Source organism: Oncorhynchus mykiss, chromosome 2 (assembly GCF_057628025.1).
Source record: "Oncorhynchus mykiss isolate SJ-2025 chromosome 2, ASM5762802v1, whole genome shotgun sequence".
In the NCBI taxonomy this organism is placed as follows: Eukaryota; Metazoa; Chordata; class Actinopteri; order Salmoniformes; family Salmonidae; genus Oncorhynchus; species Oncorhynchus mykiss.
The window spans coordinates 78,541,424-78,559,928 of record NC_143023.1 but is presented as its reverse complement, the minus strand read 5'-3'; the positions used below and the strand labels follow the sequence as shown (position 1 = coordinate 78,559,928).

The 18,505-nt window shown below is 44.3% G+C and overlaps 1 long non-coding RNA gene across 1 annotated transcript in view; it reads left to right on the top strand.

Moving 5' to 3' along the window:
• LOC149985241 (uncharacterized) overlaps positions 1–17,789 on the top strand; it is a 1,026,866-nt gene extending 1,009,077 nt beyond the window's left edge. The window contains exon 3 of the long non-coding RNA XR_016488530.1: positions 17,704–17,789. This is a non-coding gene — a long non-coding RNA (uncharacterized LOC149985241). The remainder of the gene's footprint in view (positions 1–17,703) is intronic.
• The last annotated feature ends 716 nt before the right edge of the window (positions 17,790–18,505 follow it).

The following is an 18,505-nucleotide window of genomic DNA, read 5'->3' as shown; positions in this document are numbered from 1 at the left end:
AGTCAGGCTTCGACCCCTGGTATCATATAAAAACACATAAGACATGGAAACATTTGTTTCAAAACAGCTAAAAAAATATTTACCCAATGCTAAATGTGTAGAATTGTGGGCAATTTGCTTAAACTGCACAATGTTCTCTCCGCCAACAAGAGGAGTGTGTAATCTTTCGTTCTCGCTGTAGTTATCATAAGCATAAGGTTAGGCAACATCTTAGGAGTATACAATATTTGAAGATGGTAGTAAGCAAGATTTCACGCATTATCATGCATGCTTAAATGCTTGTACATAGTGCGTATGTAAGGGCCAATGCATCTTATACCCTGATGCAGCTTACTCAGCTATAGTCATTTTGCTGAGCGTGACTCATATCTACCACCATTGTGCTGGTCCAAATGCTGTTGGCCGCCACATGCGCTGTCCCGCAGTGTGATATCTTGTGCTACACGGATGGCATCAGTCGGTCGTCAGCTAAACATTACTGGGTCTTTCCATCACTAAGCACATATTCACAGAGTACAGCTTCATTTTAAATTGATTACTACTGCCTAACCATAATCATAACCACTAACCTTTTTTCCTCAGATTTCAAGTTTGCACCTTGGACCTAAGTGGGGAAGATGACGCTGTATGACCGTGCGATGACCAATCAAGGCTCGCTATATATTTTAGCTGTGTTGGATGGGTTTGTTGATACTAGCATTACCTAGCATGTAGTGGGCATCCTAAACACCCACATGGCGATCAGCTTTTGGCGATCCTTACCTCTAATGGAAACATCTGTTAAAGAGCTTTTTTCAGACACTCTTGTATGAAGGCATATTCTAGTAATCTATGGGGTCTATTTTTCTCATTATCAGGTCATCATCTATTCTTCTCTCATGGCTTACCTGCATATACTGTTAGACATAAGCCTTCAACTCAGGTAGACTATACTGTAGGTCTAGGTTTTAGATGAGCAGTATCAGTAGGACATTAAGGCTATTTAGATAGTACAGATGGATACGTAGTTAACATTTAGTTGCAGTTTTGGGGGATTAGTTTTGTGCTATGTAATGGTGTGTCATGTCTGAGCTGTGCCACTCTGCAGCAGTCTACTTTCTGCTCTTCTCTCTGTATAATGTTTTTTGTTTTATTTTTTATTTCACCTTTCTTTAACCAGGTAGGCCAGTTGAGAAAAAGTTCTCATTTACAACTGCGACTTGGCCAAGATAAAGCAAAGCAGTGTGATACAAACAACAACACAGAGTTACACATGGAATAAACAAACGTACAGTCAATAACACAATAGAAAAAGTCTATATACAGTATGTGCAAATGGCGTAAGGAGGTAAGGCAATAAATATGCCATAGTAGCGAAGTAATTACAATTTAGCAAATGAACACTGGAGTGACAGATATGCAGATGATGATGTGCAAGTAGAAATACTGTAGCAAAAAAAGTAAATAAAAACAATATGGGGATGAGGTAGGTGGTTGGATGGGCTATTTACAGATGGGCTGTGTACAGCTGCAGCAATTGGTAAGCTGCTCAGAAAGCTGATGCTTAAAGTTAGGGAGGAAGATATACAGTGCCTTGCGAAAGTATTTGGCCCCCTTGAACTTTGCGACCTTTTGCCACATTTCAGGCTTCAAACATAAAGATATAAAACTGTATTTTTTTGTGAAGAATCAACAACAAGTGGGACACAATCATGAAGTGGAACGACATTTATTGGATATTTCTAACTTTTTTAACAAATCAAAAACTGAAAAATTGGGCGTGCAAAATTATTCAGCCCCCTTAAGTTAATACTTTGTAGCGCCACCTTTTGCTGCGATTACAGCTGTAAGTCGCTTGGGGTATGTCTCTATCAGTTTTGCACATCGAGAGACTGACATTTTTTCCCATTCCTCCTTGCAAAACACACATGCGGTGACCTCACCCAGCATAACTAGTGTGTCCAGAGATGCAACCTCTCTTGTCATCAATCAATGCCAAGGTTTACCTCCACTGTACCCGAACCCTACCATAACCCTGTCTGTACATTATGCCCTGAATCTATCCTACCACGCTCAGAAATCTGCTCGTTTCATTCTCTGTCCCCAACGCACTAGACAACCAGATTTGATAGTCTTTAGCCGTGCCCTCATCCCACTCCTCCTCTGTTCCTCAGGTTATGTAGAGGTTAACCCAGGCCCTGTGTGTCCCCAGGCACTCTCATTTGTTGACTACTGTAACCGTAAAAGCCTTGGTTTCATGCATGTTAACATCAGAAGCCTCCTCCCCAAGTTTGTTTTACTAACTGCTTTAGCACACTCCGCAAACCCTGATGTCCTTGCCATGTCTGAATCCTGCCGTGGATGGCCACCAAACATTCAGAGATTTCCATCCCCAACTACAACATTTTCCGTCAAGATAGGACTGCCAAAGGGGTAGGAGTTGCAATCTACTGCAGAGATAGCTTGCAAAGTTCTGTCATACTTTCCAGGTCTATGCCCAAACAGTTCGAGCTTCTACTTTTAAAAATGTATCTCTTCAGAAATAAGTCTCTCATTGTACCATATGGATACCATATGTGAATTGATTGCCCCCCATCTATCTTCAGAGTTCTTTCAGCTAGGTGACCTAAACTGGGACATGCTTAACACCCCGGCAGTCCTATAATCTAACCTAGATGCCCTCAATCTCACACAAATTATCAAGGAAGGGACAAAAGAGGCATCTGAGGCATGTTGAGTGGGACTAGGGTCTCCGCAGTAAACTATAACAATGCTAACTATCCTAGACAACAGTATACAAGGCATATTGACATTAGAGAGAGACACAAAGCGAGGCATAAAGCAGGTGTTGATTGGGAGAACTAGCTAAGACAACAACGGGTAAGACAACAACAGCTAATCAGCTAAGACAACAACAACAAGTAAAATGGCAATGAATGGGCAGAGAGGGTCAGTTAACTACACACAGGTCCTGAGTTTGGGGCTGGGGCCGACAGATAAACAAAATAAACAATAAACAACATGGAGTTGATTAATCAACAGTGATCATAGGGTCCAGTGAACAGCAATAGATGAAACAGGGAAGCCGCTAGGTAGTCGTTACTACGCTAGCATAGCAGGAGACACGGCGTTCCAAGACAGTTAGCAGCCGGGGGCTAGTAGAAACGTCTGAACCGACATCTGGCAAAGGCCGGTTGAGGGCGCAGCGGATGGAATTACGTCGGCAGACCAGTCGTTATGGAATGGCAGGGCTCCATGTCAACAAAGGGTCCAAGCCAGTTGGCAAAAGAGGTATTGCAGCTGGGGTAATTTTGTTTGCTAGCCGGGAGATGCGCCTGGCTTGAGGCTAACTGGTGCTAGCTTCGGGACAAGGGCATTAGCCACTATAGCCACTCGGTAGCAGCTAGCTAGCAGCGGTGATCCGCTGCAAAGGTCCAGAGCTTACGACAAGAATCCAGTGGTGTATTGGATTCTAGTCAGGTTAGTGAAGAGTCCGGGAGGCATCAGGTGTGTAGCCAAGTGATCATAGGGTCCACTGAGTAGGCTGGGAGATAGGCCTGGCTCAAGGCTAGCATCGGGGCTGGGCCACTCGGTAGCAGCTAGCTAGCTGTGATGATCAGGAGTAATGGTCCAGGGCTTTCTGCATGAATCAGGTGTTGTAGTGGAGCCCGGTATGCTCAGGGTTGACAACGTGCTGTGCAGACTGGCAGACTGGCAAGTATTATCCAGGCTAAAAGCGGCTGGTGTCTGTGCTAAAGGTAAATGCTGCTAGCAGTGGCTAACAATGACTACGTAGCTAGTAGCTAATTAGCTGGTTAGCTTCTGATGGCTAGCTTCTGGTGAGGGTTCTGGCTATAAGGTCTAAAAATAGCAGATCCATATCACATTGGGTGAGGCGGGTTGCCGGAAGGTATATTTAAATTAAAAATGGAAAAAGAGATTGAAAATATATTGAAATATATACAAAAAAGACGAAAAAAACTACATTTACACGGGAGAACGACAAACAATGTCTGCACTGCTACGCCATCTTGGGTTGTCTTCTGTTTATGAAACCATGTATGTCTTTTCTATTCCAACTTTCAGTCAGACAAATGCAGCTTTCTTTATTATTGTCAGATAGCAGGAATTCAGTTCTTCGGTGTGCTGTCTGCTCAGGAATCCATCCGTCCGCCTACTCTTCGTGGCCTACGGAGAAGCAACCAACATTCAAAGATATCTCTCCTCTCTCAATAGCACAAGTTTGGGTTTACATTACACTTTTCCAGAGGCGGTCCATATGATGGCTTTTATGGGTTATTCAGTCTGAATACATTAAACGTGAGTGTACAAACTTTTTTACCAGAAATGTATCATGAGCCATTGGGTTTCAATGACTAGTAATGCCTGTAACACCATTCTCTATTTTTGCCACCTGCTGTATTTTCTCAACATCATTGGGTTAAATCATATTGTTATAATGTTTTCATTCAGTTACAAAAGTATACAGTCCTGGCTGAGATCTATATGCCAGCGCACAGTGGCCTCCTTTGCAGTCACAATGTAGCTAAGCTGCATGTGCCTAAGAGCAAAATGAAAAAGCACAGGATATTTGTACCTCTATAAAACAGCTCTTGGTAAGTAATATCGACCAAATAAGCAATTTCTACCCTCGTTGCATCAAATATGTATGCTGCTGAGACAAGTTTAAGCATTTTCATGGTGAAACTGAGACATCGCTACAAAATATTTAACTATGAGAGTGCCCATGTTTAAGGATTTTTGGGTTGTTCCTTGTGGGTTCCTTGATCATTTGTGTGAGATTGAGGGCATTTAGTTTAGATTATAGGACTGCCGGGGTGTTAAGCATGTCCCAGTTTAGGTCACCTAACTGAAAGAACTCTGAAGATAGATGGGGGGCAATCAATTCACATATGGTATCCATATGGTACAATGAGAGACTTATTTCTGAAGAGATACATTTTTAAAAGTAGAAGCTCGAACTGTTTGGGCATAGACCTGGAAAGTATGACAGAACTTTGCAAGCTATCTCTGCAGTAGATTGCAACTCCTACCCCTTTGGCAGTCCTATCTTGACGGAAAATGTTGTAGTTGGGGATGGAAATCTCTGAATGTTTGGTGGCCATCCACGGCAGGATTCAGACATGGCAAGGACATCAGGGCTTGCGGAGTGTGCTAAAGCAGTTAGTAAAACAAACTTGGGGAGGAGGCTTCTGATGTTAACATGCATGAAACCAAGGCTTTTACGGTTACAGTAGTCAACAAATGAGAGTGCCTGGGGACACACAGGGCCTGGGTTAACCTCTACATAACCCGAGGAACAGAGGAGGAGTGGGGTGAGGGCACGGCTAAAGGCTATCAAATCTGGTTGTCTAGTGCGTTGGGGACAGAGAATGAAACGAGCAGATTTCTGGGCGTGGTAGGATAGATTCAGGGCATAATGTACAGACAGGGTTATGGTAGGGTTCGGGTACAGTGGAGGTAAACCTTGGCATTGATTGATGACAAGAGAGGTTGCATCTCTGGACACACTAGTTATGCTGGGTGAGGTCACCGCATGTGTGGGAGATGGGACAAAAGAGGCATCTGAGGCATGTTGAGTGGGACTAGGGTCTCCGCAGTAAACTATAACAATGCTAACTATCCTAGACAACAGTATACAAGGCATATTGACATTAGAGAGAGACACAAAGCGAGGCATAAAGCAGGTGTTGATTGGGAGAACTAGCTAAGACAACAACGGGTAAGACAACAACAGCTAATCAGCTAAGACAACAACAACAAGTAAAATGGCAATGAATGGGCAGAGAGGGTCAGTTAACTACACACAGGTCCTGAGTTTGGGGCTGGGGCCGACAGATAAACAAAATAAACAATAAACAACATGGAGTTGATTAATCAACAGTGATCATAGGGTCCAGTGAACAGCAATAGATGAAACAGGGAAGCCGCTAGGTAGTCGTTACTACGCTAGCATAGCAGGAGACACGGCGTTCCAAGACAGTTAGCAGCCGGGGGCTAGTAGAAACGTCTGAACCGACATCTGGCAAAGGCCGGTTGAGGGCGCAGCGGATGGAATTACGTCGGCAGACCAGTCGTTATGGAATGGCAGGGCTCCATGTCAACAAAGGGTCCAAGCCAGTTGGCAAAAGAGGTATTGCAGCTGGGGTAATTTTGTTTGCTAGCCGGGAGATGCGCCTGGCTTGAGGCTAACTGGTGCTAGCTTCGGGACAAGGGCATTAGCCACTATAGCCACTCTGTAGCAGCTAGCTAGCAGCGGTGATCCGATGCAAAGGTCCAGAGCTTACGACAAGAATCCAGTGGTGTATTGGATTCTAGTCAGGTTAGTGAAGAGTCCGGGAGGCATCAGGTGTGTAGCCAAGTGATCATAGGGTCCACTGAGTGGGCTGGGAGATAGGCCTGGCTCAAGGCTAGCATCGGGGCTGGGCCACTCGGTAGCAGCTAGCTAGCTGTGATGATCAGGAGTAATGGTCCAGGGCTTTCTGCATGAATCAGGTGTTGTAGTGGAGCCCGGTATGCTCAGTGTTGACAACGTGCTGTGCAGACTGGCAGACTGGCAAGTATTATCCAGGCTAAAAGTGGCTGGTGTCTGTGCTAAAGGTAAAGGCCGCTAGCAGTGGCTAACAATGACTAAGTAGCTAGTAGCTAATTAGCTGGTTAGCTTCTGATGGCTAGCTTCTGGTGAGGGTTCTGGCTATAAGGTCTAAAAATAGCAGATCCATATCACATTGGGTGAGGCGGGTTGCCGGAAGGTATATTTAAATTAAAAATGGAAAAAGAGATTGAAAATATATTGAAATATATACAAAAAAGACGAAAAAAACTACATTTACACGGGAGAACGACAAACAATGTCTGCACTGCTACGCCATCTTGGGTTGTCTTCTGTTTATGAAACCATGTATGTCTTTTCTATTCCAACTTTCAGTCAGACAAATGCAGCTTTCTTTATTATTGTCAGATAGCAGGAATTCAGTTCTTCGGTGTGCTGTCTGCTCAGGAATCCATCCGTCCGCCTACTCTTCGTGGCCTACGGAGAAGCAACCAACATTCAAAGATATCTCTCCTCTCTCAATAGCACAAGTTTGGGTTTACATTACACTTTTCCAGAGGCGGTCCATATGATGGCTTTTATGGGTTATTCAGTCTGACTACATTAAACGTGAGTGTACAAACTTTTTTACCAGAAATGTATCATGAGCCATTGGGTTTCAATGACTAGTAATGCCTGTAACACCATTCTCTATTTTTGCCACCTGCTGTATTTTCTCAACATCATTGGGTTAAATCATATTGTTGTAATGTTTTCATTCAGTTACAAAAGTATACAGTCCTGGCTGAGATCTATATGCCAGCGCACAGTGGCCTCCTTTGCAGTCACAATGTAGCTAAGCTGCATGTGCCTAAGAGCAAAATGAAAAAGCACAGGATATTTGTACCTCTATAAAACAGCTCTTGGTAAGTAATATCGACCAAATAAGCAATTTCTACCCTCGTTGCATCAAATATGTATGCTGCTGAGACAAGTTTAAGCATTTTCATGGTGAAACTGAGACATCGCTACAAAAAAATAAAAAATACATTTTGCCATGAAGACAAAGTTAATTTGCTTTGACTACATGTGCATTTGCAGGGCACAACAAAAAATAAACTAAGGCAAGCATCAAGCAGCTCTTCTTCCTAAATTCCCTTTCCCCTCCATGTCTTACTCACTCAATTGCATTCTGACCATTCCCTCTACACTAGTCCTGAGTGTGCACATAAACTCACATTAGGTCTACAGAAATACATGCCTATAAAAACGTATCTAACTGATGAGATAAACAAGCTATATTCCTTGCCAAATGACGACAGTTTTATCACAAATTCAAAACGGACTTGTTGATTGAAGTAGGCAAGTATGTGTTCCAACAATGAGCTGCAGTTTTAGAAAAATTGCATCCCGTCTATTTTCCACTTAGGCTACTTTGCAAACTGCATTTAGAAATGGTTAGCCTATAGGGCTAGGCTATTTTATTTTATTTATATAGGCAAGTCAGTTAAGAACAAAATCTTATTTTCAATGATGACTTTGGAACAGTGGGAAAACTGCCATGTTCAAGGCAGAATGACAGATGTTTACCATGTCATTTTGGGGATTTGATTTTGCAACCTTTTGGTTACAAGTCCAATGCTCTAACCACTAGGTTACCTGCCACCCCATAAGCTCCATAAACATAGACAGTTCCACACAAAAAATATGCAAAAACATCAATTTGATAAAGACAGAGAGTAGTTTAATCAGAATCATAGCCTATGCCTACTCACCAAAGAGATGTTGTGGCCATAATTCATCACCATGCAGTGTTCGATGTGTAATTGTCCATTTAGAAAATTCCAAGGAACAGGCAGAATAAACTATATCGAACGTCTGTATGTTGAAAAGAAGACCGATGTTGGTTTGTAACTCTGAAAACATTGTCCTTGAACTCATCAAATTGAGCCCTGTTTCAAATGATCGCTCTTTGAGAATAACTATTTCAGACACCAGATGCGCATTACTTTGCAATGGCAACTTTTTCATCTGGAAAGATATTCTGTCCTGTTTTATTCTGTTATATTACATCATGTTTTTCTTCCAATAAAATAGGTTTTCTTGACTGTGATAAGGGCTCAGGAAATTAGAGCTGCTTGTCTGCTAAAGGTACAAAACAAGGATATGTCATTGCACAGCCATCGGCTTCTACAAACAAGCGCCACTGCTGAGGTTACTGCCTTTTTGAGGATTGTGTTCCACGTTATAATAAAACCAGTTGATATTCCGGTTTCAGTAAATACATCTTAAATGAGACTTGTTTTTTATTGACTGAAGATATATGAGGTAATTTAGCAATTCAGATTGGTTATCCGTTAGGCATTGTTTCCGCTTTGTTGGCATACAGGCCTAGATAAATGTGCACATCACATTTTTATTATGTTTCAAACTTTTTGCACCCCCACTTTCAGACAAAGTCAGGTGCCCATGCACACACATGCAAACACACACACAAAAATCTCCCTCCCTCACTTTCGTTTTTCAATCAGGCTTTTAATTGTTCGCTTCGTGCATCTGGGCTGGTGTGTTTACAGAGAACATAACAGGGCCAAACGAACGTCTATACATACACACTGTCTCCAAACCATCCTAGCCGCCTGAGAAATCAGAGAAATATTTATCCTGTTTAGATGTTTAGGAGGGAGAGAAAGGGTCTATGCACTAAGCCCCTTAGTGGGGCGCTGTGCAGGGAGTGAAAACATCCAGTGTAAAAAGCCCTATTAGTCTCAGGACATGGACATTAGCATGATAGTAGACTTATCCTCTGGGCTGGAGCAGAGGGATGCCATTCCGGCCTTTGAGAGGGGGCTCCTCAAGGTGCCCGTACACACACACACAAACACACGTATACCTACACAGGTATACAATCACAGATGGAGGGAGGGAGGGAGGGAGGGAGGGAGGGAGGGAGGGAGGGAGGGAGGGAGGGAGGGAGGGAGGGACAACTCAGATAACACATCACAAACAAAGTTGTATTCAGATGAAGGTATTGAATTTTGAGAATGGTGGTTTATGCTAACTTAGAATGTGGATGTAAAGAAGTAGTTACCTTGGTGCTTATCTATTTCTCTCTATAGCGCACGCTGTTTATCATCTTTCAGTGTTGTTTGTTGTTGAGTTGCACATCCAAATATTGAAAGTTATAACGTTCTACAATAGGGAATGTGCGCTTGATTTTCAAAAAAACAATCACATTTTCATGATTTTTTTTTTTTTTTTTAAATTGCCATGGAAATGAAGTGACGCAAACAAAAGGACACAACCTCCCACAAAAATTCTCCCTGTTGGTCTTCCCTACTCCCCCTGTGATGAGGGCTGAGAAGAGGAGAGGGGGTAGATGGAAGAGGATGGGGTTCAAATGGAAGGGAGGGGTAACCTGTGTAAAACAAGCTGACCAACACTTCACGCTGAGTTTGGGAGAGAAAGAGGAGCCCAGACAACAGGACAGGACTCTCTCTATCCAACAAACACACACACAATATTACTCATGCATGCACTCACACAGATCATAGCAATCATACAAAAACATGAACACATTCAAACAGACACAGTCAGTAACCCAATGCTCACAAACACGCACACACACAATTACACAATCACTAATGCACAACAGAGCATGATGCTTATACACACTTTGTCATACATAAATACATACATACACACATACACACAATATACACATTCATAGAGCAACATACATGATTATGTCTGGGTGTCAGGGTTGTTGGAGTGGGGGGATCAGCACTTATGTACAAAGTGTGTGTTTATAGTGTAAAGGGTAGAGAGAGGGTACACAAACGACACACAGGGAAGGGCAACTCGTGAAGAGAATGTCCTCCATTGTGTCTTCTGCTGGGGGGGCTAGGGGTAAACTGGGCAGTGGGCAGTATATACAAACATTACTGATGGCTAAAGGCTGGGGGGGACACAAGTAGAGGGATTATTTTTGAAGAACAAAGGACAGGCAGAAAATGTAATGGCAAAACTGGAAATGAACTGACAAGCGTTCAACCCTGCGTGTGTGTGTCTGTGTGTGCGTGCGTGCGTGCGTTAAGATCGAGGGGACACCACAAGAGAGGGCTTTTTAAATTGCTGTTAATAATATAAAAATGAGGGTTTTCAAGATGAGGCAAGATGTTTTGAGATTAGACAGAGGAGTCAATATTGGTGTTGGTGGGCATTAGGAAAAGCCAAAAGCCCTGTCTGGATGAATACAACCGAGAATAAAACATTTGCAGCTGATGTCAATGTTTGAATAGTGAACCTAATTGTTTGCACAGAGATGAGGTCTGACTTGGTTTAACATTATCAGACATGTCAGTTAGTCCCAGTGTGGTGTTCTGAGCCAGACAGCACAGACAGACCTCCATGGATTATTTTTATTGTTATTTATTTATTTATTTATTTATTTAACTAGGCAAGTCAGTTAAGAATAAATTCTTATTTACGATGACAGCCTACCCCGGCAAAACCCGGACGACGCTGGGCCTCTCACGGCCGGATGTGATGCAGCCTGGATTCGAACCAGGGACTGCAGTGCCTTAGACCGCTGCGTCACTCGGGAGCTCCCATCCCTCTCAAGAGGGTGAGTGGAGCGAGGATGGCTATGTATGGGGGCTAGTAATATCAGACTGAGGCTACTGATAAATAATGATCTGAATAATAATGCAACCATTTAGCAGGCATTTTTACCTTACTGTAAACAAGTGGCCATTCAAATCCACAACTTTGATGGGTTTAGCATTAGCAAACATCCAACTGGAGGCTTTAGGCTGCATCTACTGCTTAGAGTTTGTCATGGGCCAGGAAAAACTCCAGGCCTTAAAAATGACTGTCCTCCATGGGTGGGACTGGAGAAGGGATGGCCTAATCATAAATATTGTATATTTTTATAGTAATATGGAAATTTAGCAGACCCTTATAATTACATGAACATGGACACTATGCACATACTGTATATTCAGTACGAGGCCATGCAGGACTCAAACAAAGTGCTACACAAATCTACTGAGCCACTTGAATCAGGGAATCTGGTAACCCTGGTGAGGCAACATTTACTCTTAATTCCTGGTATGAGAAAGAAGGGTCCTCCCTCTCTTTTAAAGGGGGATCTTTCCATCTCAAGGTTTAACAGTTGGTTGCAGACTGTACATTTACGAGGTAATGTATTACAAGGTTGTAACCGCAAAACCACGCCTGTCATGTCTGATGATAGCACAGTGCTCGCACTGCAACACCGCTGAACTTAAGGAAAATGAAGGAGATATTACACATGAGATAGAGAGCATAAGTATGCAAATAAAAGCATGACGAGTGTTTCATTGGCAGAGGATCAGGTGATCATTTCATACGGCTTCTGTTTGTCTTCCACGTTATTCAGAATGATTCACTACCCAACATTAAACCAGCTATTAGCTTGTTTTGAGTAACAATGTTTATGATAATAACGTCAGGTTCAACTGACAATCTTGTGCTTTTAATAGAGGTGTTGTGTATCAAAAGGAAACAGTATCTAACCAGATGATAGGCGTAATGGTAGAATGGTACCCATCCAGTGTGTGTGTGTGTGTGTGTGTGTGTGTGTGTGTGTATGTGTGTGTGTGAGAGAGAGAGAGAGAGAGAGAGAGAGAGAGAGAGAGAGAGCATTTGTGCGTGCATACGTACATGTGTGTAAAGGTATCCCTGGAAGAATATTCTGGGCCCGCCCAGCGCTTTGATGAATGGGTCTGAGGGTTTGTCCCACAATGCCCTTCACTTTATTACTGTCACACAGAACAGATGGTGCCTTTCACAGAAGCCCTCCCACACACACGCAGACACACGCGCACACGCAAACACACACACACACACGCAGACATACACACGCAGACACACACACACATATAAACTCAGCAAAAAAAGAAACGTCCTCTCACTGTCAGCTGGGTTAATTTTCAGCAAACATTAACATGTGTAAATATTTGCATGAACATAACAAGATTCAACAACTGAGACATAAACTGAACTGTTAAACTGTTCCACAGACTTGTGACTAACATAAATGGAATAATGTGTCCCTGAACAAAGGGCGGGTCAAAATCAAAAGTAACAGTCAGTATCTGGTGTGGCCACCAGCTGCATTAAGTACTGCAGTGCCTCTCCTCCTCATGGACTGCATCAGATTTGTCAGATATTGCTGTGAGATGTTACACCACTCTTGCACCAAGGCACCTGTAAGTTCCCAGACATTTCTGGGGGGAATGGCCCTAGCCCTCACCCTCCAATCCAACAGGTCCCAGATGTGCTCAATGGGAATGAGTTCCGGGCTCTTCGCTGGTCACGGCAGAACACTGACATTCCTGTCTTGCAGGAAATCACGTGCAGAACGAGCAATATGGCTGGTGGCATGGTCATGCTGGAGGGTCGTGTCAGGATGAGCCTGCAGGAAGGGTACCACATGAGGGAGGAGGATGTCTTCCCTGTAACACACAGCATTGAGATTGCCTGCAATGACAAGCTCTGTCCGATGATGCTGTGACACACCGCCCCAGACCATGACTGAACCTCCACTTCCAAATAGATCCCGCTCCAGAGTACAGGCCTCGGTGTAACACTCATTCCTTTGATGATAAACGCAAATCTAACCATTACCCCTGGTGAGACAGAACTCGTCAGTGAAGAGCACTTTGTGCCAGTCCTGTCTGGTCAAGCAATGGTGGGTTTGTGCCCATAGGCCACGATGTTGCCGGTGATGTCTGGTGAGGAACTGCCTTACAAAAGTCCTACAAGCCCTAGGTCTAGCCTCTCTCAGCCTATTGTGGACAGTCTGAGCACTGATGGAGGGATTGTGCGTTCCTGGTGTAACTCGGGCAGTTGTTGTTGCCATCCTGTACCTGTCCCGCAGGTGTGATGTTCGGATGTACCGATCCTGTGCAGGTGTTGTTACACGTGGTCTACCACTGCGAGGATGATCAGCTGTCCGTCCTGTCTCCCTGTAGCGCTGTCTTAGGCATATTTTACTGATCTGAAAATCAAACAAGAAAAGAATTAAATGAGATCATGATTATGAAATGTTAAATAAACCACAGAGGAATTAATTGAATGAATCGAGGAATAAACACAGTCCCGTGTTCCATCTTCTGATTGGAAATGTGTTTTGGCATTTTGGAATGTCACTTGCCAGCTCTGCCATGGCATATAGTCATTACTATATTAACAACATTACATTTTTATCATAAACATCACAATTATCAAAACTGCAAGCTAGAACCCTCACATTTTAATTTCACTGGTAGAATCGGGAAGTTTCAACTTCCTGTGTATTCACACAAAGTATGGTATTCATAGCGAATGCAGATACCGCCAGCTAAAGACAAAAAGGAGTGCGCCCACAACGTTGGGTGATGGCTTGTACCTCGAACGAACAACACACAGCAATCTCAGAACTTCTGTCGCCAAAATAATTTCTTTGACAATTTTTGGTTTTCGTTAGTGTTTCTCATTATGCCTGTTGTGTTCAGTGCCTGGTTGTCCTAATTACAAACAAACTCGAAAAATGAGTTATCTTTCACCGTTCTACCTACCAGAGATTTACCCTGATGCTGCCAGTGGGTTGTTGCTATCAACAATCAACAGTGGGATTTTCAAGCTGAACTGACGACGGCTGCTGAAATGATGCAATAGAATCTATTTTTTTCCTTCATAACAAAACGTAAGATTCTCGATTAGAGATAACCTAATGTTAGCTAGATTGCTAGTCTAGCTGGACTAGCTAGGTAGGTTACCTAGCTAGCTAATGTTACAGCCCTGTATTGAAGTCATCGGCTAAATCATATAGCATTTTTAGGTATACACACTACCAATCAATTTAGCATAAGCCATGGTAGTCCCTGCTAGACTGGTAGCTACCTTCAGCAGAGTAAACATGTTTGTTTGTTCAGTCAACCGTTGACTGACGTTAGCTAACGTAAATTAGCTAACATTAGCAAATAAGAGGAAAACACGCCATTACTAAAAATAGAACTGACGATATAGCTAAATCACTCTGTTTCTGTGTTGGTAGCAATAATAAGCTGTCTACGGTTGGTTAGTTGGTCCTCCGTCAGTCTCAGCTGGCTAACAATCCTTCTGCCATTTAAATTACGCTAGGTAGCTAACATCAAGCTGCCAATATTGAAATGTCCCTTTTAGGTATGCTTAGCTAGCCAGTCTAATATAAGTCAATACAATTAGTTGGGTGGTATTAGTTGTGTATTGTTGTGCATTTTGTTCTTTGTGGTACATAATCTGATTCCACCAACATGCGCTTCTAACCTCTAGCTCTGCACAAGGTGAAGGTAAGATGGCAAAAATATTTACAAACTGAATTCTAAGATAGCTAAAGCAGTAAGCATGGTATAAACATGAATTGGGTAATGCTTGTATGGTTTGTGTTAAGGGGTTACAGGTGGTTAGATATAGCCTGGGGACCACAGAGTACCTTCCAGACCATGTAGGGTACTAGGGGGTAACTAGCCCACCTAAAAACATTTTATAATTACTGACAAAAAAGCAATGTTTGGGAAAAAAAACTGGTATGTGGATGAAGGTCATGTTTAGGCGAATAAACTATAAAGGGAAATAAATGGCTACAGTTAACACTATTTTAGTTATTTCATGAAATGTTGTTTTTAGAAAAGGGGTGTTCTTTTTAAGTACCGGGGTAATTTATCTACATTTTTCTCTCAATACAAGTGGATTATTTATCCTAAGGCTTTGAACTTTTTCAAAATGTCAAAAAAATGTATCAATTTACCACAAAATTGTATTGTTGAAATATCTCCAAAAGCTGTCATGACATTTTTGTAAAACTCAGGTTATCTGGAGTCCTGTTGTGCCCTGCTGAAAACCCCCCAAAGTGGTGTCATTTTGGGTACACAAGCATGAGGGAGTGAACACACCTTGAATGTGGGACAGAAACCAGCAAGGGACACTGAAAGGTATAAGACTACAACAGTAATGACACAACCACTTCATTCTCAAAACACAATAAAGACTTCCCCTGCAAAGAGTTACTATTGACAAGAATAATCTGTCAAAGTCAATGGGCTGGGGAGGTTTACAGACAGTATATTTGAGATGAGGAATGAGGTTTTGGTTATGCAGGGTTGTACTTAGCAAGTAAATGTATTGTTGTGTGTGAGAGCGATTTAGGTGCCATTTCTCCTCAATCTCTTAATCATAACAATTCATACTGTAAGAACTGCCTTCCAAAGACTTTTCACATCTTCTTTAGCTCCTCAGCCCATTGATTTTGTTGACTGATCTTTCCTTTCAAAAGCAGCTCCCAGTGTCCCCTCAATGCCCTTGAACAATACGCTAGCCGATCCCATTCAGTTGATACCTTTACCAACAAAGGCATGTTGTTCTACATCCCTTCCACAAAAAGTGTAAAATTCTAACACCACAACTACGTCTTTCCAGGAGACATGTAGTACCAACAAATCTTCTGCAAGAGGACCAAACAGTTGGCGGTAAAGAAGCCATACACCACTTTCGGCAAAGTCTTATTCAGCTGACCATTAAGACCAATTGGTGTAAGAAATATCAGAATTGTGCTGCCTGTGTAAACGCAGTCAGTGTGGCTCAGCATAAGACTATGTAGAACACTGGTCTCCAACCCTGTTCCTGGACAGCTAACCTTTTGTAGGTTTTCGCTCCAACCCAAGTTGTAACTAACCTGGTTCAGCTTATCAACCTATCACATTTCAGGTATGACCCAGATGCAGGAGACAAAGGGCTGTGGGACATGGGTTTAACTCTGGACACATGAAAGGTGGGAAGTAGACGAAGGGTACAGGGCAACAGAAGACGAACAGCAGAGGGGCTAATGATCTTGGAGATGGGAAACGGGCCGATCAACTGGCTGGAGAGTTTGTGGGACTCCACCCGGCAAATCACTTGCCGTCGATACCTGGAGGTGGTCTTGAGGGCGGCCGACCGGGCTCTTCTCCAGGGACGACGACAGCGGCGGACAAACATCTGGGCAGAAGGTATGCCGACCTCTTCTTCCTGCTCAGGAAGAGCAGGGGCTGATACCCCAGGGAACACTCTAAAGGTAATAGGCCCGTGGCAGAGCAGGGAAGGGTGTTGCGGGCGTATTCAACCCACACAAGCTGCTGACTCTAGGTGGTGGGGTTGGCGGAGACCAGGCAGCGCAGAGTCGTCTCTAGGTCCTGTTTGGCTCGCTCTGACTGGCCGTTGGACTGGGGGTGGAACCTGGAGGACAGGCTGGCTGACGACCCAATGAAGGTGCAGAACGCCTTCCAGAACCGGGACAAGAACTGAGAACCCCGGTCAGAGACTGTCTGGAAGACGTGCTGCGCCATGAGCTGGGACGTTTCTTTGACAGAGGGTAGCTTGGGGAGAGGAATGAAGTGAGCGGCTTTGGAAAACCGATCCACCAAGTTCAGGATGGCGGTGTTGCCATCAGACAGGAGGAGACTTGTGACTCGTCCAGGGAGATGTGAGACCAGGGACAGGCAGAGGTTGGAGGAGACCAGCCGGAGCTTGCTGAGGAGTCTTGTTCTGTGCACAGACCGTGCGTGCAAGGGCGACAAATGCGGAGACGTCAGGAACCATGGTAGGCCACCAGAAGCGTTGTCTCACAAAAGCCAGGGTCCGACGGGAACCCGGGAGAAAGGCAAGCCTGGAGAAGTGGGCCAACTCCAGGACCGCGGAGCGGACCGCGTCATGCATGAACATCCTGTTATCTGGACCCCCCGGGGTTCGGCTGGGAACACTGCGCCTCCCGAACCTGCTTCCCTAGTCCCCAGCTGTGTGCCGTTGTCAGGCACGAGGTGGGAAGGATGGTCTCAGGTTCCGGGGTAGTAGTCGTGGGGCAATAGAGGCGTGACAGAGCATCTGGCTTGACATTCTTGGATCCCGTAGGGCTCGCCTAGCCTGCTTGGAATTGAGGCACTTGGCAGTGCTGAGATATTCCAGGTTCTTGTTTTCGGTCCACACAATGAATGGATGTTCCGCCCCCTCCAGCCAGTGTCTCCACTCCAACGCCATCTTCACCACGAGAAACTCTGTGGCGTAGAGGCAGTGGGAGAAGAAGGCGCAGGGATGTAACTTGGGGTCCAAGCCAGACAACTGTGACAGGACAGCCCCCACTCCAACATCCAAAGCATCGGCCTCCACCACGAACTGGCGGGACGGGTCAGGATGAACCAAGATGAGAGCTGTGGTGAAGCAATGTTTGAAATCCCGGAACGCCCAGTTCGGCAGCTGGGGACCACATGAACGGAACCTTGGGAGAGGTTCAGGAAGGAAGCCAGGGTGCTGTAGCCCCGGATAAAGCGGCGATAAAAGTTGGCAAATCCCATAAAATGTTGCAGCTGTACTCTGGACGTAGGCCGGGCCAATCCACCACCGCTCTCACCTTCCCGGGATCCATCTGTACACTCCCTGATGCAATGATGTAACTGAGAAAGGGGATGGTGGAGCGATGGAATTCACACTTCTCTGCTTTTACAAAAAGCTGGTTCTCCAAGAGGCATTGGAGAACCTGTCAGACGTGGAGCACGTTTTCTTGGGTGGAGTGGAAGAAGATGAGGATGTCAGATAAACCGGTTCAACATGTCGCAGAGAACATCATTATCCAGAGACTGGAACACAGCAGGGGCGTTGGTAAGGCCAAATGGCATGACCAGATACTCGGAGTGACCACTGGCTGTGTTGAAGGCAGTTTTTCACTTGTCCCCTTCCTGTATGCGCACCAGGTGGTAGGCGTTCCAGGCTTGAAGGCAGAGGAGATGAGAGGTAGCGGGTAGCAGTTCTTCACAGTGATGTTGTTGAGACCTTGGTAGTCGATGCACGGATGGGGAAGGCAGAAAGACGGATGAACCCAGCAGCTAGGGAGTCCCCAATGTAGGTTTCCATAGCCTTGGTCTCAGAGAGTACAGTCGT